Genomic DNA, 27,815 nt, shown 5'->3' with positions numbered 1-27,815 from the left:
CTTTCTTTTTTGATCACATCCACAGCATTTGGAAGCTCCCAAGCCAGGGATCAAACCTGTGCCACAGCAGCAACAATGCTGGATCCTTAACTGCTAGGCCACCATGGGACTCCTCCAACTTAATATAGTTAAAATATCCAATATTCAGAGTTTATAACATACATTTTTTTTTATCTCTTATTTGCTTAGTTTTCAGGGACATGTTACTAATTCAACCTCCACACCTCTGCCAGTTTTCTATGTCCATAATCTATCCATCAGATTTCCTTAATGTCTTTCTCAGCTCTGTCTGATCTATTCTAATCTGAACTGGCTAATTTTGGGGCCTGATTCACAGTTTCATCCAAGGGACTTCTTCACTTTTCTCCTGTTTCTTCTATCTCACATTTCCTCATTCTTGGTTTAATTTGTTTGATATAACACATCATAGCAGGTACATTTTTAGAGCACTTGGATTGTTGAAAACACCTTTATCTACCCCTAATGTGTCAATATTTTGGCTATAGAATTATAGCTTGGTGGTTCCCCTTCAGAACTTTAAAGGCACTGATCCACTGTCTTCCATTTATCCATTGTTGTTGAGAAGTCTAAAGCCACTGATGATTTGACTGTAACCTGTTTTTGAGGGTTTTTTTCCTCTGAAGCCTATAAAGGTTTCTGAGTCCCTAGCGTTTTGAAATAACATGATGAAGTGCTTTCGTCTGGGTCTAATTCTCTTAATTTGCTGGGCTCAGAGCCTGCTCAGTTTCAAAACTAGTATTCTTTAGTTCTTTGATATTTTCTTAGTTTATTTCTTCCCTGCTTCTTTTCCCCCTTATCCATTCTCTTTTTCTAGAATTCTTGTTATTCAAATCTGCATAGTCCAGTATGGTGGCCACTAGCCATATGTGGCTAGTCCAATTTTAAATGTCTTTAAGTGCAAATACACAACAGATTTTGAAGACCTAGAAAGAAAAATCAGTAAAACATCTTAGCAATACTTTTATATTGATTACCTATTAAAATAACATTTGATTTAAATCATTAAATTTTTATTTTTTTATTGTAGCTAATTTTAAAATTTTAAAAACATTTAAAGATATATAACAAAATATTGCAATATACATAGTGAAATGATTATTATAGTAAAGCTAGTACATATCATATCCTCACAATGTTACTTTCTTTTGGGGATGGGATGAGAGGACTGAAATCTACTCTCTTAGGTAAATTTCCAGGATTTAATAAATGTATTAAACGTGCAGGCCATATTGTACATCAGATCTCTAGATTTATTCATCCTATATAACATCAGCTTTGTACCTTTTGATCAGCGTTTCCCCATTTCCCGCAGACCCTCAGCCCCTGATAACCATCATTCTGTTCTTTCTTTCTGTAAGTTTGACTTTTTTTTTTTTCTGATTCCCATATAAGACCATGCACTGTATGTTTTTCTGTGCCTGGCTTATTCCACTTAGCAAAATGTTTTCCAGGTTCATCCATGTTGCAAATAACAAGATTTCCTCCTTTTAAAGGCTGAATAATATTCCACTTTGTATGTCTGCATACACATTTTCTTTATCCAGTTATTCTCTGAGAGACATTTAGGTTGATTTCATATTTTGGCTATTATGAATAATGCTGTAATGAACAAGGGAGTATAGATAACTCTTCAAGAGACTGATTTCAAAGTTTTGGTTCAAGACGGGCAAATAGGATCCTGAACTTACCTCCTCCCATAGGCACACTGAATCTATAGCTAAATGTGGACCAATTTCTTCTGGGAAAAAACCCTAAAAACTAGCTCAGCAATTCCTACACATTGGGCAAATGAGAAAAATCCACACTTAAGTGGGTAGGAGATGCTGAGACAATCTTGCTGTAAACCTCAACTGGTGCAGAGTGACCCATAATTAGGAGGAAACTCAATATCCAAAGTGTCTCCCTTAGGAGCAAAGAGTTTTAACCCCGCATTGTGCACCCCAACTTTTAAGACCTGCAACTGGGAGACAACTCCCTTCAAATCTTGTTTTTTTTCCCCCTTTTAAAAAATTGAAGTGTAGTTGACACAACAATGTTGTATTTGTTTCAGGTGTACAATATAGTGATTTGACATTTATATACATTATCAATTGATTACCACAGTATGTTCAGTAACATCTGTCACCATACAAGCTATTAGCATATGATTGACTATATTCCCTTGCTATATATCACATCTTATTTTATACCTGGAAGTCTGTATTTCTCCATTCCCTTCATCTATTTGGCCCAACTATCCTATTACCCTATGTTGACTACCACTGTGTTGTCTGTATTGGTATGTTTCTACTTTGTTTTATTTTGTTTTTAAATTCCACATATAAATGAAATCATGTGATGTTTGTCTTTCTCTGCCTGACTTATTTCACTTAGCACAATCCCTTAAAATCCATCCACATTGTTTCAAATGGTAAGATTTCATTTTTTAATAGCCAAGTAAAATTCCATCATCTTTATCCATTTATCTATTGATGGGCATTTAGGCTGCTTCCATGTGTTGATTATTGTGATTAATGCTACAGAGAACACTGGAGTGCATATATCTTTTCAAATTAGTGTTTTTGTTTTCTCTGGATAAATACCCATAAGTGATCACATAGTTCTATTTTTAATTTTTTGAGGGACCTCTACACTGTTTTCCTGGTGGCTGCACTAACATTCCCAGCAACAGTAAATAAGGGTTCTCTTTTCTCTACATCCTTGTTATTTGTTGTCTTTTTGATAACAGCCATTCTGAAAGGTGTGTGGTGATATCTCATTGTGGTTTAGATTTGCCATTTCCCTGATAATAAGTGGTGTTGAGCACTATTTCATGTGTCTATTGACCATTTGCTGGTCTTCCTTGGAAAAAATGTTTATTCAGGTCCTCTGCCCATTTTAAAATCAGATTGTTTTTTTTGTTTGTTTTTTTTTTGGCTTTTTGGCTTTTTTTTTTTGCTATTTCTTTGGGCTGCTCCCGTGGCATATGGAGGTTCCCAGGCTAGGGGTCTAATCGGAGCTTAACCGCCAGCCTACACCAGAGCCACAGCAACGTGGGATCCGAGCCACGTCTGCAACCTACACCACAGCTCACGGCAACGCCGGATCATTAACCCACTGAGCAAGGGCAGGGACCGAACCCGCAACCTCATGGTTCCTAGTCAGATTTGTTAACCACTGCGCCACGACGGGAACTCCTGTTTGGTTTTTTGATATTGAGTTGTGTGAGTTTTTAAAAATAAAATTTTGGATATTAACCACTTGTGAGATATATCATCTATAAATATTTATTCCTATTCAAATTGCCTTTATGTTTTATTGATGGTTTCCTTTGCTGTGCAGAATATTTTTAGATTGATGTAGTCTCATTTGTTTATTTTTGTTTTTGTTCCCCTTGCCTGAGATAGGTCCAAAAAAAAAAAAAAAACAATACAGGCTGTGTTTTCTTCTAGGAGTTCTATGGTTTCAGGTCTCATTTTCTTTTTTTTTTTTTAATTTATTGGAGTATAGTTTCACATTTAAGTCTTTAATCCATTTAGAGTTTACATTTTGTATATGACATAAGAAAGTGGTCCAGTTTTCCCAATATCATTTATTGAAAAGACTGTCTTTTTTCCATTGTATATTCTTGGCTCCATTGTTGTACATTAATTGAACAGATAAGAGAGGGTTTAATCCTGGGCTCTCTATCTCTTCTGTTGTGTTGATCTCTGTGTCTATTTTGTGTCAGGAACATACAGTTTTGATTACTACAGTTTTGCAGCATAGTTTGAAATCAGGGTGAATGAGACCTCCAGCTTTTTCTTCTTTTTTTTTTTGGCCATGCCTGTGGCATGCAGGAGTTCCCAGGCCAGGGATCAAACCTGCGCCATAGCAGTGACCCAAACAATAGCAATGACAATGCTGGATCCTTAACCTGCTAAGTCAGCAGGGAACTCCAAGCTTCATTCCCATTTCTGTCTTTTTAGGGCTGCACCTGTGGCATATGGAAGTTCCCAGGCTAGGGGTCGAATCGGAGCTGCAGCTGCCGGCCTACACCACAGCCACAGCCATGCGGGATCTGAGACTTGTCTCTGACCTACACCACAGCTCACAGCAATGACAGACCCAAGCCACATCTGCAACCTACACCACAGCTCACAGCAATGCCAGATCCTTAACCCATTAAGTGAGGCCAGGGATTGAGCCCACATCCTCATGGATTACTAGTTGGGTTCATTCCTGCTGAGCCACAGCAAGAACTCCTGTTCTTCTTTATTAGATTGCTTTGGTTATTCACAATCTCTTGTGGCTCCATACATATTTTAGGATTACTTGTTCCACTGGTACTTTGATAGGGATTGCACTGAATCTGTAGATTGCGTTGGATAGTGTGGACATTTTTAACAATATTCTTCTAATCCATGAGAATTGTACATCTTTCTATTTACTTCTATTGTCTTCAATTTCTTTCATTAATGTTTGACAGTTTTCTTGGTAAAATTTATTCCTGGGTATTTTATTCTTTTGTATATAATTGTAAATTGGATTGTGTTCTTAATTTCTCTTTCGGATAGTTCACTATTAGTATATAGAAATGCAACATATTTATAATTTCATATCCTGAAACTGAATTTATTTATTAGTTCTAATAATTTTTGGTAGCATCTTCAGAGTTTTTTAATGTCATCTGCCAATAGTTGACAGTTTTACTACTTTCTTTTCAATGTGGATGCTTTTAATTTCTTTTTCTTGTGTGATTGCTATGGCTGGGACTTTCAATACTATGTTGAATAAGTGTTAACAGTGGTCATCCTTTTCTTATTCCTGATCTTAGAGTAAAAGTATCTAGCTTTTCACTGTTGAGTATTTTCTTAGCTATGGGTTTGTCACATGTGGCCTTCATTATGTTGATACATAATATGCTCACTCTGCTAAGAGTTTTTATCAAAACTGGATATTGAGTTTTGTCAAATATCTTTCCTTATCTATTCAGTTGATCATGTGATTTTGATCCTTCACTTTGTTAATGTAGTGTATCATGTTGACTGATTTGTGCATATAGAACCATCCTTGTGGAATACGCTTGATAATAGTGTATTATTCTACATTGCTTTTTTTTTTCTTCTACTACATTGTTGCAGTGAATTTGCTAACATTTTGTTAAGGATTTTCCATCTATGTTCATCAGCGATATTGGCTTGTAATTTTTTATGAAGTATCTTTTATTTGGTTTTGTTATCAGTATAATGCTGACCTCAGAGAATGAATTTATTTTTTAAACTTCCTATTTTTCTTTTTTATAATGATTTTTATTTTTTCCATTATAGCTGGTTTACAATGTTCTGTCAATCTTCTATAGAATGAATTTAGAATTGTTCCTTCCTCTTCAATTTTTTGGAATAGTTTGAGAGGGATAGATCTTAACTCTTCCTTAAGTTTAGAATTTAGAAGTTAGAATTTATCTGTGAAGTTGTCTGGTCCTGCACATGTTTGCTGGGAGGTTTGCTTTTTTTTTTTTTAATTACTGATTCAGTTTCATTATTGGTAATCTGTTCAGATTTTCTGCTTCTTCCTGATAAACTCCTGGAAGGTGGCATGTTTTCTAGGAATTTATCCATTTCTTCTAGGATATTCAATTTGTTGGCAAATAACTGTTTACTAAGATCCTTTGTATTTCTGTTGTGTCAGTAGTAACTTCTCTTTCACTTAGTTCATTTTATTGATCTCCCTCCCACTGTCTATTTCATTTATTCCTATTCTGATCTCTGTTACTTCCTTCTACTAACTTTGGGTATTGTTGGTTCTTTGGGTACAAGGTTAAATTGTTTGAGGTTTTTATTGTTTTTTCAGGTAGGTCTGTAGTATTATAATTTTTAAATGATTTTTTACTTTTTCCATTATAGCAGGTTTACAATGTTCTGTCAGTTTTCTACTGTACAGCAAAGTGACCCAGTCTCTTTCTCTCACACACACTACACACATATACATTCTTTTTCTCACATTATCCTCCATCATGCTCCATCACAAGTGACTAGATATAGTTCCCAGTGCTATACAGCAGAATCTCATTGTCCATCCATTCCAAATGCAATAGTTTGCATCTATTAACCCCAGATTCCCAGTCCATCCTACTCCTTCCCCCTGCATCTGTAGTGTTATAAACTTCCTTCTTAGCATTGTTTTTGCTGTGCTTCACAGATTTTGGAACAATTGTGTTTCCATTTTCATTTGTCTCAAGGTATTTTTTGATTTCCTCTTTTTTTATTGACCCATTACTTGTTTAGAAACATGTTGTTTGGCTTCTATGTTTTTGTGTTTTTCCTAGTTTCCTTCTTGTAGTTGATTTCTCATTTCAGAAAAGGTGCTAGATATGATTTGAATCTTTCTAAATTTATTGAGACTTATTTTGTGGCCTATGATGTGATCTACCGGAAGTATATTACATGTGCACTTGAAAAGAATGTGTATTCCTGCTGTTTTTTGGATGGAATGTTCTGTTAATATTTGTTAAGTCTATCTGTTGTGTGTGTGTGTTTTTTTTTTTTTTGTCTTCCTGTCTTTTTAGGGCCACACCTGTGGCAAGGCCTATCTGGTTTTCATGGTGTCATTTAAGGGCAATATTTCCATATTTTTTTTTTTTTTGTCTGAATGCTCTATCCATTGATGTAAGTGAGATATTAAAGTTTCCCATTACTATATTATTATAAGTTTCTGTCTTTATGTTAATATTTACTTTATGTATTTAGGTGCTTCTGTGTTGAGTGCACAGATATTTTAAAATGTTATATCTTGCTGTCTGACCCCTTTATCATTATGTAATGCCCTTCTTTGTCTCGTGATACAGTCTTTGCTTTCAAGTCTATTTTACCTGATAATACTATTGCTACCCTAGCTTTCTTTTTGTTTATATTTGCATAAAATATCTTTTTCTACTCCTTCACTTTCATTCTGTGTGAGTCTTGGATGTAGCATATAAATGGGTCTTGTTTTTACATACATTCAGCTAAGCTTTGTCTTTTTTTTCCTTTTTCAAACATACACAGCATATGGAAGTTCCCAGGCCAGGAACTGAATCCAAGCCACAACTGTGACCTACACCACAGCTGTGGCAATGCCAGATCATTAATCCACTGTGCCAGACCTGGGACTGAACCCATGCTCCCACAGAAAGACCATATACTTAACCCACTGCACCATAGCAGGAACTCCTACATTTTGACTTTTGACTGGAGCATTCAGTAATTATTTAAAGTAATTATTGATAAGTATGTATTTATTGCCTTTTTGTGTTCTTGTTGTTTTTGTAGTTCTTCTGTTTTTTCTTTTGTTCTCTTTATTTGTGATTTGATGACTTTCTTTAGTGTTATGTTGTATTCCTTTCTATTTTTTTGTGTATCTGTTACAGATTTTTGGTTTGTGGTTACTATGAGGTTCATATTTAACAACCTAGTATATAGCAATCTATTTAAATTGATGGCCACTTAAGTCTGAATGCATTCTAAAAGCACTACATTCCCCCCTCCCCAATGTTTTATGTTTTTGACATATTTTACATCTTCTTGCGTATTGCTTAACTATTTTAGGTATAAAGGATTTTTACTACTTTTGTCTTTTAACCTTGCTACTGGCTTAATAGGTGACCAGCAGACCTTTACTATATGTTTGCCTTTACCAGTTAGATTTTTTCTTACATGATTTTCTTGTTTCTAGTTATGCCTTCTCTTTTCCATTTGAAGAAGTCCCATTAACATTTCTTATAAAGCTGGCTTAGTGGTGATGAAGCAGTTTAGCTTTTGCTGGTCTGGGGAACACTTAATCTTTAATGCTGAATGATGACCTTGCTGGGTAAAGTATTCTTAGTCATACATTTTCCTCCTTTAGCATTTTGAATATCATGTCCCTTCTGGCCTACTTTTCAGTTTCTGCTGAAAAATCAGCTGACATATATATATGTATGTGTGTATATGTATATGTATATATTGTCTTTTCGCCATTTCTTGGGCCGCTGCCACAGCATATGGAGATTCCCAGGCTAGGGGTTGAATTGGAGCTGTAGCCGCTGGCCTATACCATAGCCACAGCAATGTGGGATCTGAGCCGTGTGTGCGACCTACACCACAGCTCACAGAAACACTGGATCCTTAACCCACTGAGCAAGGCCAGGGATCGAACCCGCAACCTCATGGTTCCTAGTTGGATTCGTTAACCACTGCGCCACGACGGGAACTCCAGATATCCTTTGTGGGAGTTCTTTGTTGCTTCCCCCTTGTTGCCTTAAAAATTTTCTCTTTAACTTTTGAGATGTTAATTGTAGTGTATCTTGGTACAGGTCTCTTGGGTTCATCTTATTTAGGACTCTGCGTTTCCTGGACTTGGATGTCTGTTTCATTAGCCATGTTAGAAAAGTTTTCAGCCATTTTTCTTCAAATAGTTTTTGAAGAAAACTTTCCCTCTCTTCTTCTGGGATCCCTGCAATATGAATGTTAGTACACTTCATGCTGCCTCAGAGGTCCCTTAAACTATCCCCATTTTTTAAATTCTTTTTTTTTTTTTTTTTTTTTTTGCTGTTTTGATTGGGTGATTTCCACTACCCTGTCTTTTGGATTGCTGATCTCGTTCTCTGCATCCTCTAGCCTGCTGCTGACTTCCCTCTGGTGTAGTTTTCATTTCACTCATTGTATTCTTCAGTCCTGATTTGTTCTTTTTTTCTTCTTCTTCTTCTTAGGGCCACACATTCAGCATATCGAAGCTCCTGGGCTAGGGGTCAAATGGGAGCTGCAGCTACTGAACTATGCTATAGGCACAGCAATGCAGGATCCAAGTCATGTCTGCAACCTACACTGCATCTCACAGCAATGCTGGATCCTTAACCCACTGAGCCACAACAGAAACTCCATGATTTGTTCTTTTCTATATTTTCTATCTTGTCGCAGTTCTCACTGAATTCATCCATTCTTCTCCAGAATTCAGTGAGCAACTTTAAGACTATTACTTTGAACTCTTTAGCTGGTAAATTGCTTATATTCATTTAGTTTTCTTTTGGTTTTATCTTTTTTTTTCATTTGTACTCTGTTCATTTTTCTCCTCATTTTTCCTAACTCTGTTTGTTTCTACATATATTATGTGTATCAGGTACATCTCTCAGCCTTGAAAGACTGGCTTTATGTAGGTGTTCTGTGGGGCCCAGTGGTGCCATCACCCCTGATCACGAGAGAGGTGATCCTGGGTTATCCTCTGTATGGGCTGTGTATGTCCTCCTGTTGTGATTGGTCTGAAACTGCTGCAGTACACTGGTGGACAGGGCTGGTACTTGCCTGGCTAGCTGTGTGGCTTGGCCACAACTGCTGTTGACATCCTGGTGGGTGTGGCTAGTCTTCAGCCTTGCCATCCATGACGCCTGGCTGTGACTGGTGTAGGCACAATAGTATTGCAAGGCTGACTCCCTCTAGCAGGGGCCACTTTTGAGGGGGACTGGTGCTGGCTGGGGCCACTTGCTATGTGGGGCAGGATGGGAGCTGTTTTGGAGGGGCTGGCTGAAGTTTGTAGGTTGGATGGGATGAGTTCTATGAGGAATGCTGGCATTTGGTGCAAGGTGTTAGGTAGATTGATGTAGAGTGACAGAAAACATGCCTGCCAGAGCCAGGCCATCTAGGAGGAAGGAGAGTAAAAGCAAAAATGGTGCCTACCAGCACTTCCATCCCTGGAGAAAGTTCCACCAGAAGCGTGCCCCTCTGGTACATGCCCCTAAATTAGTCAATGAAATCTCTTATGACCCAGGTGCTTTTCATGTCGCTCTTTGTGTTGGACTCAGTGAGTGAGTTTGTGTGAGCTCTTCAAGAGTGGAGTCTCAGTTTCCTACAGCCATTAGGCTCTTCTGGTCATGAGCCTAGCTTATTTTCAAAGCCAGATATTGTGCGGCTCATCTTCCCTTGTGTAGGCCTGTGGGCTGCAAAGCCCAACATGAAGCTTGGGTCCCATTTCATCTCTGCCTCTCCTACTTGTCTTAATGTGGCCCTGTCTTTATAACTGTAGTTGTAGAAAACCTGTTTTGTTAGTCTTCAGGTTTTTCTCAGAGACAGTTCTATATGAAGTAGTTTTGGTATGTCTATGGGTGGAGGTAAGCTTAGATTTTCCTTCTCTGTCATCTTGACCTAGACTCTCTCCAAAACATAGCTTTGAAAACCAACAGGGCTTGAGTCCATGAGACCTACAAGGCTACAGTGAAGTGAGAAATGGCTCAAAGGGCTTACATGCTTTGTTCTACCCTAGGACCCAGTACAGAAGCAGCTGCTATAGAGGTGTCCAGACTTTCTGTTAAATAAGCTCATTTCCTTATCTTTAAGCCTCAGCATGAGGGGTACACAACTAATTTAACACACATCTAGTGGCCTGCTGGGGTACTCTCAAAGGATGGAGACTAGCAGGTGCCATCTTTATACTCTCTCTCTGCCTTAGTCCAGCCAGAGGGCAGCAATTTTGTGCTCTTGCTCTGCCTTACACCAGAGTACCAGTATCATTCAGAGGAGAGCTTTTACATACACCTGGTGTCCTGGATTTTATGTCAAGTGCTCCAGTTTTTACTGCTGCCAGCTGGGGGATGCCACTTGATTGCCTGGCTCTAGAGGCCAGGGGGACCTGTGTTCCTGGGTCTCATGGGACTGTAACAATTGGAGATAGTTATCAGCAGGCTACCATAGCCAGGGCACAACACATATAACAGACCAAAACACACTCCTAGTCTTCCGGTGAAAGAGGACAATTTTCTTATCTAGGAAAGGGGGCAGGCTTCTGGTTTGGTACATATCTAGAGGCCTGTGGAGAAGCTCTTAAGGAACGAGGGCTGATGGACACAATCTTTGAACTCCTGTTCTGCCACACTCTGGCTGGCCAGTATCTCCCAGGAAGGAGCTTATAATCTTGTCCAGCACCTCAGTTACTGTGGCTGCCTCCAGGGACATCTCTAGATTGTCTGGCTCTGGTGGCCACCATGGCGTATACTTATGGGTTACGCAGGACCATAACCAATGGAGAAAGAATTCTTAGCTACCACTTCCAGGGCACAGCAAGGGGCAACACACCCGGAAGCCCAGTCTCTCTGTGAAAGAAGTCTATTACCTTATCATTACACCTGTACTCAGAGGGGTAGAATTCTAATTATACATAGATCAAAAGTAATCCCTTCCAGAGACCTCAAAGGGTGTGTGCAACCTTCATACTCTCCCTCCCCCTCTGCACTCCAGAGCTATAGAGAGGCTGTTTTTTTTTCTTTTTTAATTTCTTTTTAAAATGTATGGCTGCACCTGTGACATATGGAAGTTCCCAGGCCAGGGAGTGAATACTAACCATAGCTACCACCTATGCCACAGATGCAGCAATGCTGGATTCTTAACCCACTGCTCCAGCCTGGGGATTGAACTCATGCCTCTGCAGCTACTGAAGCCACTGCAGTTGAATTCTTAACCTACCATGCCACAGAGGGAACTCCTGGAGGGGAACTTTTAAATTACTCTGGTATCCTGGCTTTTATATCTGGAGCCCTGATTTTTGCAGCTGCCACCCAGGGGACACCTACTGATCACCTGGCTCAGGTGGCCAGGGTGGCTTGCATTCCTAGGTTCTATGAAAATGTAATGATTGTAGAGATAGTTTGTGGTAAGCTATCACACTTGAAGCACTGCACAAACAGCAGAGTGAAATATACCCCCATCCAATCTTTCTGTAGCATTGGCCTGAGTGGCAGGCCTCAGGTTTGGCTCATAATCTAGGGCCCTTCAGAGGTGCTTTTGGAACACGGGCTGAGAGATGACATCTTTGTGCTCCCATTTTGCCTTGCTTCAGCCCACTGGTATCTCCCAGAAAGGAGTTTATATACTTATCTGGCATCCCTGATTTTTTAAATTGCTGCCCAGAGATACTTCCCAATTACTTAGCTCTGGTGGCCAGTGGGACCACAGGACTGGATATATTAGCATAATTTAAGAGCTGCTGCTGAGAGTCTGGCTTGTTATCACCTTGAATCTAGGTGCTGACTGCGATCCTCCCTTTTGGGATACTGATAGGTCTTTGCATAACTTCAACTATTGGTAACCATCGAATATAAATAGCATGCTTAGACAAGCACAAACGTTTGAGAGACAAGAGCTAGGGCAGGGTTGAGTTGAAAGATTCCTCATCTCCTACATGAGTCCACTACTTCCAAGACTGGGAGAGGTGTCTGTTTTATCTAAAGCAGAGAAACCAACAGAGTCAAGCAAAATAAATAAATAGAGGAGTATGCTCCAAACTAAAGAACAAAATCTCAAAAAAAAAATTCATAATGAAATGGAGCTAAGTGATTTACCTGATAAAGAGTTCAAAATAAGGGTCATAAAAATGTTCAAACTCAGAAGAATGAATACAATGAAAATGTCAACAAAGATAGAAAATATAAGAAAATGCTAAATAGAAGTCATAGAGCTGAAGAATACAATAACTGAATTAAAATACACTAGAGGGGTTTGAAAGCAGACGAGGTGAAGCAAAGAAAGTAACAGTGAACTCAAAGACAGGGTAGCAGAACTGACACAATTAGAGAAGCAAAAACAAGAAGAATGAAAAAAAGGTGAAGCCTGCTTAAGAGACTTATGGGACAACATCAAGAACACCAACATTCATATTACCTGGGTCTGAGAAGGAGAAGAGAGAAAGGAGCAGAAAACCTAATGGCTATATCCCTAATATGGGTAAAGAAACAAACATCTGAAACCTTGGAGCCCAGAGAGTTCCAAAAGAGATGAACCCAAAAAGACCCGCAAGGAACACATATTATAGTTAACGTGTCCCCCAAAAAATTAAAGACAAGGAGAGATTCTTAAAAGCAGCAAGAGAAAAACACTTAGTTTTGTATAAGGAAACCTCTGTAAGACTAAGAGCTGATTTTTCACCAGAAAAATTGCAGACCAGAAGGGAGTGGTATGGTATATTCAAGGTCCTGAAAGAAAAAAATTTCAGCCAAGAGTATCTAACAGGCATAGTTTTCAACAAGCAATGACAAAGAGACAAAGACTTTTCCAGACAGCAAAACTAAGGGGGTTCATCACCACTAAACTGGCCTTACAGGCAATGCTAAAGGTACTTTCACTCTCTTAAAATAGAGTGTTTTCAATATAATTTGTTATATGTAAGCCTGATGGTACCCACAATGCAATAACCTAGAGCAAATACACAAAATATAAAGAAAAAGGAATCTAAGCATATCATGAAAGTCATCAAACCATAAAGGAAGAGAACATGAGAAAAAGAAACAGAGAAGAACTACAACAATACTCAGAAAACAGTGAACAAAATGGCAATAAGTACATACCTATCAACAATTACTTTAAATGTAAATGGAATAAGTTTTCCAATTAAAAAAATAGAGTGGCTAAATAGATAAGAAAACAAGACCTATCTATATGTTGCATACAAAAAACTCACTGGGTGTTGGAGTTCCCATTGTAGCTCAGTGGTTAATGAACCTAACTAGCATCCATGAGGACATGGGTTTGATCCCTGGCCTTGCTCGGTGGGTTAAGGATCCAGCATTGCTGGGAGCTGTGGTGTAGGTCACAGATGCAGCTCTGATCTGGCATTGCTGTGACTGTGATGTAAGCTAGTGGCTACAGCTCCAATTTGATACCTAGGCCGGGAACTTCCACATTCCATGGATGCAGCCCTAAAAAGACACATACACACACAAAGAAAAGACCAGAAAACCAAAACCCAAAAAACAAACAAACAAACAAAAAACCTCAAAACAAAAAACTCACTGGGTGTTAATACATACACAGACTGAAAGTAAAGGGATGGAAAAAGGTTTCATGCAAATCAGACAAAAGACTTTAAAAAAAGACTGTAATAAGAGAGAAAGGACATTACAGAATGACACAGACATCAATCCAACAGGGGGACATATTTATAAATATTTATGCAGCTAAATATATAAAGCAAATATTACTAGACTTAAATTGACAGCAATACAATAACAGAAAGATACTAAGTACTCCACTTTCACTGATGACTAGATCATTCAGACCATAAGTCAATAAGGAAACATCATTAAATGATACCTTAAATGACGTCAGGCTAGATGAACTTAACAGTCACATACTGAACATCCTATCCAAAACTAAAAAAATACATATTCTTCACAGGTGCATGTGAAACTTTCCACAAGTTAGATCATATGTTAGGCTATAAAACAAGTCAATAAATTAAAAAAAGTTGAAATCCTTTCTTTTCTGACTGCAACTGTATGAAACTAGAAATTAATTACAAGAAGAAAGCAGGAAAATTCTCAAATACGTTGTGATTAAACAACATGCTATTAAACAACCAATGTGTCATAAAAGAAATAAATGAGAGAGGAAGGCAAGATGGCAGAAGAGTAGGGGGACACGCTTGCCCTCTCCCACAGACACAACAAAAAAACCACATCTACATGTTAAACAACTTGCACAGAACAGCAACTAAATGCTGGCAGAAGAACTTAAACTTCCAATAATGGCAAGAATCTCGTGACATAACTGGGTAAAACAAGAGAAAAGAGGAGAGTGAGAGAAGGGGAATCAGGACCAGATGGGTGCTCCTGAAAGGGACTATGAAAGAGAAAGCAAACCCACACCTTGGGAAGTCACCTAATCAATGGAAAGATCAACCAAGTTAGAGGGATCTCCAGTCGCTGAGAAGAGGGCAGCAGGTCATAGGTCTGAGATCTGAAAAGCAGAGTGAGAGCCAAACAGATCATTTGAACTACTGGCACAGTTGCCAAAAACCAAGATGTTCGGGTGGAGGCTGGAAACTGAGACCTTGGCTCTGGAGGTTAGTCCCTGGGAGCTGGCTGGGGTTGGTGGTGCAGAGACATCCTGGGAGACTAGGAAGTGGTTGGTCGGGTTGGCAGTGTGGAGGCAGCCTGAGGGATTAGGAAGCAGTGTGTCGCGGGTGGACGGAGCAATACACTAAGGGCTGGGGAGTGGAAAGCCACAAAAGAAGGAACCTGGGAGAAGAGCTGGACCCACAGGAGAGACAAGGCCGGCAGTGTTGGGAAGGGGAGAGGAGGAAGGGCGGGCCACCATAGAATACTCCTTGCGCCACAGTGAGCATGCTTGCCCACCAGCTAGCAGATAGCAGTGCTTCCCAGTGCATCCCCTCTTCCCCTCCCCAGTGCACATGCCTGACCTGAGGCCGCCTGCCATCTTGGAGGGCTGGCCTCACCACTAGTGGAAAGCCGACCTCCTCAGGGGCATTCCTCACCCTGGCCTGCCTGCCCTCTGGAGGGGCTACACCCCTGCAGAGCAGAGCCCAGCACCGCCAGCACCCTGGAAGAACCCTGCAGCCCAAAAATGCCAGAGTAAGCTCTGCCCTGCCACGGGAAAACTGCCTCCATTGTGGGGCGGTCCTGCCAGTTCTGGCTGCCCCGGGGAAGTGCCCTTTTGTTTCCCAGCAGCCTGACTAGCTGCTCCCAACCTTGGGAGATGCTGCACTCCTGGGAGCAGCTGCTTAGCACTGCCTGCCCCCTGGAAGAGCTCTGCAGCCCAGAAACACCAGAGCAAGCTCCACCCGGCCACAGGAAGTCTGCCTCCATTGCAGGGCGGCCCTGCCAGTTCCAGCTGCTCTGGGGAAATGCCCCTTTGTCTCCTAGTAGCCTGGCTAGCTGCTCCTGCCCTCAGGAGGTGCTGCACTCCTGCAGAGCAGCACCCAGCACCACCAGCACCCTGGAAGAGCTCTGCAGCCTAGAAACGCCAGAGTAAGCTCTGCCTGGCAACGGGAAGTCTACATCCATCGCGGTGTGGACCTGCCAGTCCCGCCTGCCCTCAGGAAGTCCTCCTCTGCTTCAGAGTAACCCTGCTAGCTCCGCCCACACTCGGAAACACCCTACTGCCTTGAAGACTGGCCAACACCACCAGCCCTCGGAAACACTCCACAGCAGTTCCAGGGCAAACCCTGCCCAGCCACATGGAGTACACCTCCACTAAGAAAAAGAAAATAACAAGCAAGATGAAGAAGCTCAGAAACCACTCCCAGTGAAACCAACAGGAGAACTCACCTAAAGTAGTCAACACTGAATCAGAACTCTGCAGTCTGACAGACTTGGAGTTCAAAAGGGAGATAGTGAAAATACTGAAGGAATTAGGAGAAGATATGAACAGTAATGCAGACACCCTCAGAAAGGAACTAGAAAATATAAAGAGGAGCCAAGAAAAACTAGAAAATTCACTTGTAGAGATACAAACTGAACTAAGGGCAGTAAAAACCAGAATGAATAATGCAGAAGAACGAATTAGTGATGTGGAAGATAGAATAATGGAAATCATCCAAACAGGACAGCAGACAGAAAACCAAATGAAAAAACATGAAAGCAATGTAAGAGACCTATGGGATAACGTAAAGCAGGCCAATCTACGCATAATTCCAGAAGGAGCAGAAAAAGATAAGGGGATGGAAAATATATTTGAAGAAATTATCGTTGGAAACTTCCCAAATCTAAAGGATACTGATTTCAAGATTCAGGAAGCACAGAGGGCCCCAAACAAGTTGAACCCAAATAGACCCACACCAAGACACATTATAATGAAAATGGCAAAAGTTAATGATAAAGAGAGGATCCTAAAGGCAGCAAGAGAAAAGCAGAATGTTACTTATAAGGGAACCCCCATAAGGTTATCAGCTGATTTCTCTACAGAAACTCTATAGGCCAGGAGGGAATGGCAAGAGATATTTAAAGCGCTGAAAGGAAAAACTATGCAACCTAGAATACTCTATCCAGCAAGAATATAATTTAAAAATAGAAGGGGAATAAAATTTTTTTCCAACAGACAAAAGCTAAAAGAATACAGCAATACAAAATACATTCTAAAAGAAATATTGAAAGGCCTTCTCTAAATAAAAAAAAAAAATAAAGAGAGGAAGAACTAGGATGGAGGAAACCACAATCAGAGAGCAGTCACTCAAATAATCAGCATACAGATCTAATCATGAAGATGTTTAAAACAAAATAAAAAGAAAAAAGAGAGACATCAAAATCATAAAATGTGGGCAAGGGAAGTAAGGAAATAAATAGATTCTTTTTTAAATTTTAGTATGGTAATGAAGTGTTTGAACCTACAGAACTATCAGGCCAAAACACACAATTATAGGAAGTGGTTAACATACTTAAAAAACAGGGCAACCACAAATCAAAACCAAACATTACATTCACAAAAAACGAAAAGAAAAACACTCAAGCAGAAAATAATTGGAGACCATCCAACCAAAAAAAGAAAGAATGGAGAATCACAGAATCACCTGGAACATGAGGTTTAAAATGGCAATAAATAATCATCTATCAATTATCACCTTAAATGTCAATGGACTGAATGCTCCAATCAAAAGACACAGAGTGGCTGATTGGATAAAAAAGCAAAAGCCTTCAATCTGCTGCCTACAAGAAACTCACCTTAGGAAAAGGACACATATAGATTGAAAGTGAGGGGGGTGGGAAAAAGTATTTCATGACAATGGACATGACAGAAAAGCAGGAGTTGCAATACTCATATCAGACAAAATAGACTTTAAAATGAAAGCCATAAAAAAAGAAAAAGAAGGACACTATTTAATGATTAAAGGATCCATTCAAGAAGAGGATATACTATCATCAACATAGATGCCCCAAATATGGGAGCACCCAAATACATACAACAAATATTAACAGACATAATGGGAGAAATTGATGGGAATACAATCATAGTAGGAGACTTTAACACCCCACTCACATCAATGGACAGATCCTCTAGACAGAAAACCAATAAAGCAACAGAGATCCTAAAGGAAGCAATAGAAAAGTTAGACTTAATTGACATCTTCAGGACACTACATCCAAAAAAATCAGAATATGCATTCTTCTCAAGTGCGCATGGAACATTCTCAAGAATTGATCACATATTGGGGCACAAAGCTAACCTCAACAAATTTAGGAGCATAGAAATTATTTCAAGTATGTTCTCTGACCACAATGGCATGAAACTATAAATCAACCACAGGAAAAGAAATGAGAAAAAAACCTACTGCATGGAGACTAAAAACATGCTACTAAAAAAACAAAGGGTCAGTGAGGAAATCAAGAAGGAAATTTAAAAACTACCTTGAAAAAAATGATAATGAAGACACAACCTCTCAAAATCTATGGGATGCTGTGAAAGCAGTGCTCAGAGGGAAATTTATAGCAATACAGGCCTTTCTCAAAAAAGATCGATCCCAAATTGACAACTTAACCTTCCACCTAAATGAATTAGAAAAAGAAGAACAAAAAAGTCCTAAAGTCAGCAGAAGGAAGGAAATGATAAAGATCAAAGAAGAAATCAATAAAATAGAGACTCAAAAAACAATAGAGAAAATTAATAAAACCAAGAGCTGGTTCTTTGAAAAGGTGAACAAAATTGACAAACCCCTGGCCAGACTCACTAAAAAGAGGAGAGAAAGAACCCAAATAACCAAAATTATAAATGAAAAAGGAGAAATCACAATGGATACAGCAGAAATACAAAAAACCATAAGAGAATACTATGAACAACTATATGGCAACAAGTTTGACAATCTGGAAGAAATGGACAATTTTCTAGAATCTTACAGCCTGCCAAAACTGAATCAAGTAGAAACAGACCAACTGAACATACCAATCACTAGAAACGAAATTGAAGAGGTCATAAAATCACTCCCTACAAATAAAAGTCTAGGACCAGATGGCTTCACAGGTGAATTTTATCAAACATATAAAGAGGAATTGGTGCCCATCCTCCTTAAACTCTTTCAAAAGGTTGAAGAAGAAGGAATACTCCCAAAGACATTCTATGATGCCACCATCACCCTCATTCCAAAATCAGACAGAGATACCACCAAAAAAGAAAACTATCGCCCAATATCATTGATGAATATAGATGCAAAAATTCTCAACAAAATCTTAGCCAACTGAATCCAACAACATACCAAAAAAATTATACACCATGACCAGGTTGGGTTCATCCCAGGTTCACAAGGATGGTTCAACATATGCAAATCAATCAGCATCATACACCACATTAACAAAAAAAAAAGTCAAAAATCATATGATAATCTCAATAGATGCAGAAAAAGCATCTGACAAAGTCCAACATCCATTCATGATCAAGACCCTCGCCAAAGTGGGTATAGAGGGGCATTCCTGAATATAATCAAAGCCATTTATGATAAACCCACAGCAAATATAATACTCAATGGGGAAAAACTGAAAGCCTTCTCACTCAAATCTGGAACAAGACAGGGATGCCCACTCTCACCACTGCTCTTCAACATAGTTTTGGAAGTCCTAGCCATAGCAATTAGACAAACAAAAGAAATACAAGGCATCCATATAGGAAGAGAAGAGATCAAACTGTCACTGTATGCAGATGACATGATACTATACATAGAAAACCCTAAGGTCTCAACCCCAAAACTACTTGAACTGATTAACAAATTCAGCAAAGTAGCAGGATATACAATTAACACTCAGAAGTCAGTTGCATTTCTGTATACCAGCAATGAAATATTAGAAAAGGAATACAAAAAGATGATACCTTTTAAAATTGCACCTCACAAAATCAAATACCTCGGAATACACCTGACCAAGGAGGTAAAGGACCTATATGCCGAGAAGTATAAAACTTTAATCAAAGAAATCAAAGAAGATGTAAAGAAATGGAAAGATATTCCATGTTCCTGGGTTGGGAAAATCAATATTGTAAAAATGGCCATACTACCCAAAGCAATCTACAGATTCAATGCAATCCCTATCAAATTACCCATGACATTTTTCACAGAACTACAACAAACAATCCAAACATTTATATGGAACCACAAAAGACCCAGAATCGCCAAAGCAATCCTGAGAGACAAAAACCGAGCAGGAGGCATAACTCTCCCAGACTTCAAGAAATACTACAAAGCCACAGTCATCAAAACAGTGTGGTGCTGGTATCAAAACAGACAGACAGATCAATGGAACAGAATAGAGAATCCGGAAATAAACCCTGACACCTATGGTCAATTCATCTTTGACAAGGGAGGCAAGAACATAAAATGGGAACAAGAAAGTCTATTCAGCAAGCATTGCTGGGAAACCTGGACAGCTGCATGCAAAGCAGTGAAACTAGAACACACCCTCACACCATGCACAAAGATAAACTCAAAATGGCTGAAAGACTTAAATATACGACAGGACACCATCAAACTCCTAGAAGAAAACACAGGCAAAACACTCTCTGACATCAACATCATGAATATTTTCTCAGGTCAGTCTCCCAAAGCAATAGAAATTAGAACAAAAATAAACCCATGGGACCTCATCAAACTGAAAAGCTTTTGCACAGCAAAGGAAACCCAAAAGAAAACAAAAAGACAACTTACAGAATGGGAGAAAATAGTTTCAAATGATGCAACGGACAAGGGCTTAATCTCTAGAATATATAAACAACTTATACAACCCAACAGCAAAAAAGCCAATCAATCAATGGAAAAATGGGCAAAAGACCTGAAGAGACATTTCTCCAAAGAAGATATACAGATGGCCAACAAACACAGGAAAAAATGCTCAACATCACTGGTTATAAGAGAAATGCAAATCAAAACTACCATGAGATATCACCTCACACCAGTCAGAATGGCCATCCTTAATAAGTCCACAAATAACAAGTGCTGGAGGGGGTGTGGAGAAAAGGGAACCCTCCTGCATTGCTGGTGGGAATGTAAGCTGGCACAGCCACTATGGAGAACAGTTTGGAGATACCTTAGAAATCTATACATAGAACTTCCATATGACCCTGCAATCCCACTCTTGGGCATCTATCCGGACAAAACTCTACTTAAAAGAGACACGTGCACCCGCATGTTCATTGCAGCTCTATTCACAATAGCCAAGACATGGAAACAACCCAAATGTCCATCGACAGATGACTGGATTCGGAAGATGTGGTATATATACACAATGGAATACTACTCAGCCATAAAAAAGAATGACATAATGCCATTTGCAGCAACATGGATGGAACTAGAGAATCTCATACTGAGTGAAATGAGCCAGAAAGACAAAGACAAATACCATATGATATCACTTATAACTGGAATCTAATATCCAGCACAAATGAACCTTTCCACAGAAAAGAAAATCATGGACTTGGAAAAGAGACTTGTGGCTGCCTGATGGGAGGGGGAGGGAGTGGGAGGGATCGGGAGCTTGGGCTTATCAGACACAACTTAGAATAGATTGACAAGGAGATCCTGCTGAATAGCATTGAGAACTTTGTCTAGATACTCATGTTGCAACAGAAGAAAGGGTGGGGGAAAAATGTAATTGTAATGTATACATGTAAGGATAACCTGACCCCCTTGCTGTACAGTGGGAATATTAAAAAATTATTAAAAAAAATATCTCCAGACAAACGATAGTGAAGGCACAACTGCTCAAAATCTATGGGATGCCACATAAGCAGTGGTCAGAGGGAAATTCATAGCAATACAGCTCTTCCTCAAAAAACAAGAAAGATCTCAAATTGACAACCCACCACCTAAATGAATTAGAAAAAGAAGAATAAAAAAGACCTGAAGTCAGCAGAAGGAAGGAAATTATAAATATCAAAAAGGAAATCAGTAAAATAGAGATTCAAAAAACAATAGACAAAATTAATAAAACCAAGACCTAGTTCTTTGAAAAGGTAAACACAATTGACAAACCCCTGGCTAGACTCACTAAGAAGAGGAGAGAAAGAACTCAAATAAAATTAGAAATGAAAAAGGAGAAATCACAACAGATACTGCAGAAATACAAAAAAAACTGCAAGAGAATACTATGAACAACTATATGCCAACAAATCTGACAATTTGGAAGAAGTGGACAACTTTCTAGAATCTTACAGCCTGCCAAAACTGAATTAATAAGAAACAGACAAAGTGAACAAACAGATCACTAGAAGTGAAATTGAATACGTCATAAAAACACTCCCTACAAATAAAAGCCCAGGACCACATGGCTTCACAGTTGAATTCTACCAAACATACAAAGAGGATCTGGTGTCAATTCTCCTTAAACTTTTTCAAAAGGTTGAGGAAGATGGAACACTCTCAAAGACATTCTATGACGCCACTATCATCCTAATTCCAAAACCAAAGATACTACCAAAAAAGAAAACTATCGGCCAATATCTTTGATGAATATAGACGCAAAAATTCTCAACAAAATCTTTGCCAACAAAATCCAGCAACATATCAAAAAGATCGTACACCATGACCACGTGGGGTTCATAAGGATGGTTCAACATATGCAAATCAATCAACGTCATACACCACATTAACAAAAGAAAAGTCAAAAACCATATGATCATCTCAATAGATGCAGAAAAAGCATCTGACAAAGTCCAACATCCATTCATGATCAAAACTCTTGCCAAAGTGGGTATAGAGGGAACATAACTGAATATAATTAAAGCCATTTATGACAAACCCACAGCAAATATAATACTCAATGGGGAAAAACTGAAAGCCTTCTCACTCAAATCTGGAACAAGACAGGGATGCCCACTCTCACCACTGCTCTTCAACATAGTTTTGGAAGTCCTAGCCATAGCAATTAGACAAACAAAAGAAATAAAAGGCACCCAAATAGGAAAAGAAGAGATAAAAGTGTCACTGTATGCAGACGATATGATACTATACATAGAAAACCCCAAGGACTCAACCCCAAAACTACTTGAACTGATTAACAAATTCAGCAAAGTTGCAGGATATAAGATTAACATTCAGAAATCAGTCGCATTTCTGTATACTGACAAATATTAGAAAAGGAATACAAAAATACAATACCTTTTAAAATTGCACCCCAGGAGTTCCCATCGTGGTGCAGTGGTTAACAAATCCAACTAGGAACCATAAGGTTGCAGGTTTGATCCCTGGCCTTACTCAGTGGGTTAAGGATCTGGTGTTGCTGTGAGCTGTGGTGTAGGTCATAGACGTGGCTTGGATCCCGTGTTGCTGTGGCTCTGGCACAGGCCAGCAGCTACAGCTCTGAATAGACTCCTAGCCTGGGAACCTCCATATGCCATGGGAGCAGCCCTGGAAAAGGCAAAAACACACAAAAAATTGTACCCCAAAAAATCCAATACTTGGGAATACACCTGACCAAAGAAGTAAGGGACTAATACGCCTAGAAGTATAAAACATTAATCAAGGAAATTAAAGAAGATGTAAAGAAGTGGAAAGATATTCCGAGCTCCTGGGTTGGAAAAATTTATATTGTAAAAAATGGCCATACTACCCAAAGCATTCTACAGATTCAGTGCAGTCCCTATCAAATTACCCATGACATTTTCCACAGAACTAGAACAAACAATCCAAAATTTTATATGGAACCACAAAAGACCCAGAATCGCCAAAGCAATCTTTGAAACAAAAACTAAGCAGGAGGCATAACTCTCCCATAAGTCTCTCTTTAAGCAATATTACAAAGTCACAGTCATCAAAAAAGTGTGGTACTGGTATCAAAACAGACAGATTGACCAATGGAACAGAATGGAGAACCCAGAAATAAAACCAGATACTTATGGTCAATTAATCTTTGACAAAGGAGGCAAGCACATAAAAAGGGGAAAAGAAAGTCTACTCAATAAGAATTGCTGGGAAACCTGGACAGCTGCATGCAAAGCAGTGAAACTAGAACACAGCCTCACACCATGCAAAAAAATAAACTCAAAATGGCTGAAAGACTTAAATATAAGACAAGACCCCATCAAACTCCTGGAAGAGAACACAGGCAAAACATTCTCTGACATCAACCTCATGAATATTTTCTCAGGTCATTCTCCCAAGGCAACAGAAATAAAAGCAAAAATAAACCAGTGGGACCTAATTAAACTGAGAAGCTTTTGCACAGCAAAGAAAACCAAAAAGAAAACAAAAAGACAACTTACAGAATGGGAGAAAATAGTTTCAAATGATGCAACGGACAAGGGCTTAATCTCTAGGATATACAAGCATCTTATACAATGCAACAGCAAAAAGGCCAACCACCCAATGGAAAAATGGGCAAGAGACCTGAAAGGATCATTCTCCAAGGAAGATATACAGATGGCCAACAAGCACATGAAAAAATGCTCAACATCACTGATTATTAAAGAAATGCAAATCAAAACTACCACGAGATACCACCTCACACCAGTCACAATGGCCATCATTAATAAGTCCACAAATAACAAGTGCTGGAGGGGGTGTGGAGAAAAGGGAACCCTCCTGCACTGTTGGTGGGAATGTAAGCTGGCACAGCCACTATGGAGAACAGTTTGGAGATACCTTAGAAATCTATACATAGAACTTCCATATTTCTCATCAATCCCACTCTTGGGAATATATCTGGACAAAACTTACCTTAAAAAAGACACATGCACCCGCATGTTCATTGCAGCTCTATTCACAATAGCCAAGACATGGAAACAACCCAAATGTCCATCGACAGATGATTGGATTCGGAAGATGTGGTATATATACACAATGGAATACTACTCAGCCATAAAAAAGAACGACATAATGCCATTTGCAGCAACATGGATGGAACTAGAGACTCTCATACTGAGTGAAATAAGTCAGAAAGAGAATGACAAATACCATATATCACTTATAACTGGAATCTAATATACAGCACAAATGAACCTTTCCACAGAAAAGAAAATCACGGACTTGGAAAAGAGACTTGTGGCTGCCCAGGGGGAGAGGGAGGGAGTGGGAGGGATTGGGAGCTTGGGGTTAGTCAATGCCAACTATTGCTCTTGGAATGGATTTACAATGAGATCCTGCTGTGTAGCATTGAGAACTATGTCTAGATATTTACACTGCAACACAACAACGGGAGGAAAAAGTATGTATACATGTATGTGTAACTTGGTACCCATGCTGTCCAGCGGAAAAAAAACGAAATAAATGAAAGCAAAAAAATATCTTGAGAGAGAGAAAAAAAGGAAATACAACACACTAAAACTTACAGGATTCAGTGAAAACTTTTCTAAGGGGAAAATTCATAGTGACAAATGCCTATATCAAAATCCAAGCAAAACCTCAAATAACCTAAGTATTCCTCCAGCAGCTAGAGAAAGTAGAACAAATGAAACTCAAAGTTAGTAGAAGGAAAGAAACAAAGATCAGGGCAGAAATAAATGAAAAAGAGACTATAAGACAATAAAAAGATCAATGAAACTAAGAACTGGTTCTTTGAAAAGATTAACAACATTGACAAACCTTTAGCTATATTCGAGAATGGGGGGGGGAAATAAAATCATAAGTGAAAGAGGAAACATTAATACTGATACTATAGAAATACAAAGGATTATAGAAAACTACTAGGAACAATTATACATCCACAAATTTGACAATTCAGAAAAAAATGGATAAATTCCTAAAAATATAGAGCAAGAAAACCTTAACAATCCAATTACTCATAAGGAAATTGAATCAGTAGTGAAAAACCTCCCAATAAACAAAAGTCTAGGACCAGACAGATTTACTGGTGAATTCTACTAATCATCTAAAAAAGACTTATACTAATCCTGTTCAGTGTCTTCTAAAAACAGGAGAGAAAGGAACATGAAAACTAGTTTTCTGAGGTTAGCATTTCCCAATTACAAAACCAGACAAGTATGTCACAAGAAAAGAAAATTACAGGCTGATATTCCTGATGGATATAGATGAAAAAATCATCAACAAACTATTAGCAAACAATTCAACAATAAAGTAAAAAGATCATATACCAAGATTCCAGGGATGAAACATCTGCAAATCAATTAGTGTGATACACCCCATTAACAAAAGGAAGGGTAAAAAAGTCTATCATCTGAATAGATGTAAAAAAAAGCATCTGACAAAATTCAACATTCATTTACTATAAAAACTCTCTGCTCTCAGGAGTTCCTTTGTGGTACAGCAGATTAAGGACCCAGCGTTATCACTTCAATGGCTTGGGTTTAATCCTTGGCCTGGGAACTTCCACATGCCATGGGTGTAGCAAAAACAACAACAAAACCCCCAAACCAAAACAAACTTACAAACTCTTAACTCTTGAAGTGGGTATAGAGGGAACATACCTCATCATAGTAAGCGCCATATATGATAAGCATGTCATACACCATGGTGAAAAGCTTGATGTTTTTCCACTAAGACTAGGAACAAGAAAAGGGTACCCACTCTTGCTATTTTTATTCAAGGTAGTACTGGAAGTCCTAGTCAGAGAAACTAGGCAAGAAAGAGAAATAGGAGTTCCCGTCGTGGCACAGTGGTTAACGAATCCGACTAGGAACCATGAGGTTGCGGGTTCGGTCCCTGCCCTTGCTCAGTGGGTTAACGATCCAGCATTGCCGTGAGCTGTGGTGTAGGTTGCAGACGCGGCTCAGATCCTGCGTTGCTGTGGCTCTGGCGTAGGCCGGTGGCTACAGCTCCGATTTGACCCCTAGCCTGGGAACCTCCATATGCCGCGGGAGCGGCCCAAAGAAATAGCAAAAAGACAAAAAAAAAAAAAAAAAGAAAGAGAAATAAAAGCCATCCAAATTTGAAATGAAGAAGTAAAACTGTAACTATGTGCAGATGATATGATACCATATATAGAAAACTCTAAAAACTCCACCAAAAATGTATTAGAAAATTAATAAATGAGCTCAGTGAAAATGCAGGATACAATACTAATATACAAACTCTGTTTCATTTCTATATGGTAATAATGAACTAGCAGAAAGAGAAATTAATAATCCCATTTACAACCGTATCAAGAATGAAATAAAATATGGGAATAAATTTAAAGAAGAGCTGAAAACCACAGGACACAGATGTGTGAAACTTAAGATACACATAAATTGAAAAATATTTTGTTCTCATGAACTGGAAGAATTAATGTTTTTAAAATGTCCATATTCTCCAAAGCAATCTACAAATTAAATGCAATCCCTATCACAATTCCAATGGCATTTTTCACATAAGACAAAACAATCTGAAATTTATATGGAGCCACAAAAGATTCCCAAAAAGCCAAAGCAATCTTTTTTTTTTTATTATTATTTTTTGCTTTTTAGGGCCACACAGGCAGCATCTGGAAGTTCCCAGGCTCAGGGTCAAGTCGGAGCTATGGCTCCTGGCCTACACCACAGTCACAGCAAGGCAGGGTCCTTAACCCATTGAGCAAGGCCAGAGATCAAACCCACATCCTCATCAATACTAGTTGGGTTTCTTAAAATTGAGCTATGATTGGAACTCCACCAAAGCAATCCTGAGCAAGAAGAACAAAACTAGAGCATCAAACTACCTCATTTCAAAGTATACTATAAAACTATAGTAATCAAAACAGTAAGGTTGTCATAAAAATAGACAGACCAATGTAACAGAATAGGGCCCAGAGGTAAACCCACATACATATGGTCACCTGATTTACAGCCAAGGAGCCAAGAATGTACAACAAGGAAAGGACAGGCTCGGTTCATCAATAAAGGGTTTTGTGAAGAATGGACAGCTTCATGCAAAAAGAACAAAACTGGACTGCTATCACACAAAAACTAACTCAAAATGGATTAAAGACTTGAATGTAAGACCTTCAACTGTAAACTTCTAGCTTCCAGGCTATGACGTCCTTGACACTGGGCTTGGCAATGATTTTTTTGGATCTGACGCCAAAAGCAAACCAACAAAATCAAAAAATAAAAAAGATGAGTTCCTGACCAATATATATGTCACTATATATATGCCAGAGTTGGATGGTAGGAGGTGGGTGACATGGGTTAAGGGGGTCAAAAGTTAAAAAACTTCAA

At 38.9% G+C, this 27,815-nt stretch overlaps 1 protein-coding gene across 2 annotated transcripts in view; it reads right to left on the bottom strand.

Moving 5' to 3' along the window:
• The window catches only part of PPP2R3A (protein phosphatase 2 regulatory subunit B''alpha), a 199,868-nt gene that overhangs the window by 29,808 nt on the left and 142,245 nt on the right, over window positions 1-27,815 (bottom strand). The window lies entirely within an intron of this gene.

Source organism: Phacochoerus africanus, chromosome 1, assembly GCF_016906955.1.
Source record: "Phacochoerus africanus isolate WHEZ1 chromosome 1, ROS_Pafr_v1, whole genome shotgun sequence".
In the NCBI taxonomy this organism is placed as follows: Eukaryota; Metazoa; Chordata; class Mammalia; order Artiodactyla; family Suidae; genus Phacochoerus; species Phacochoerus africanus.
Note: the sequence above shows the minus strand (reverse complement) of the source record. Positions and strands in the feature narration are given on the sequence as shown.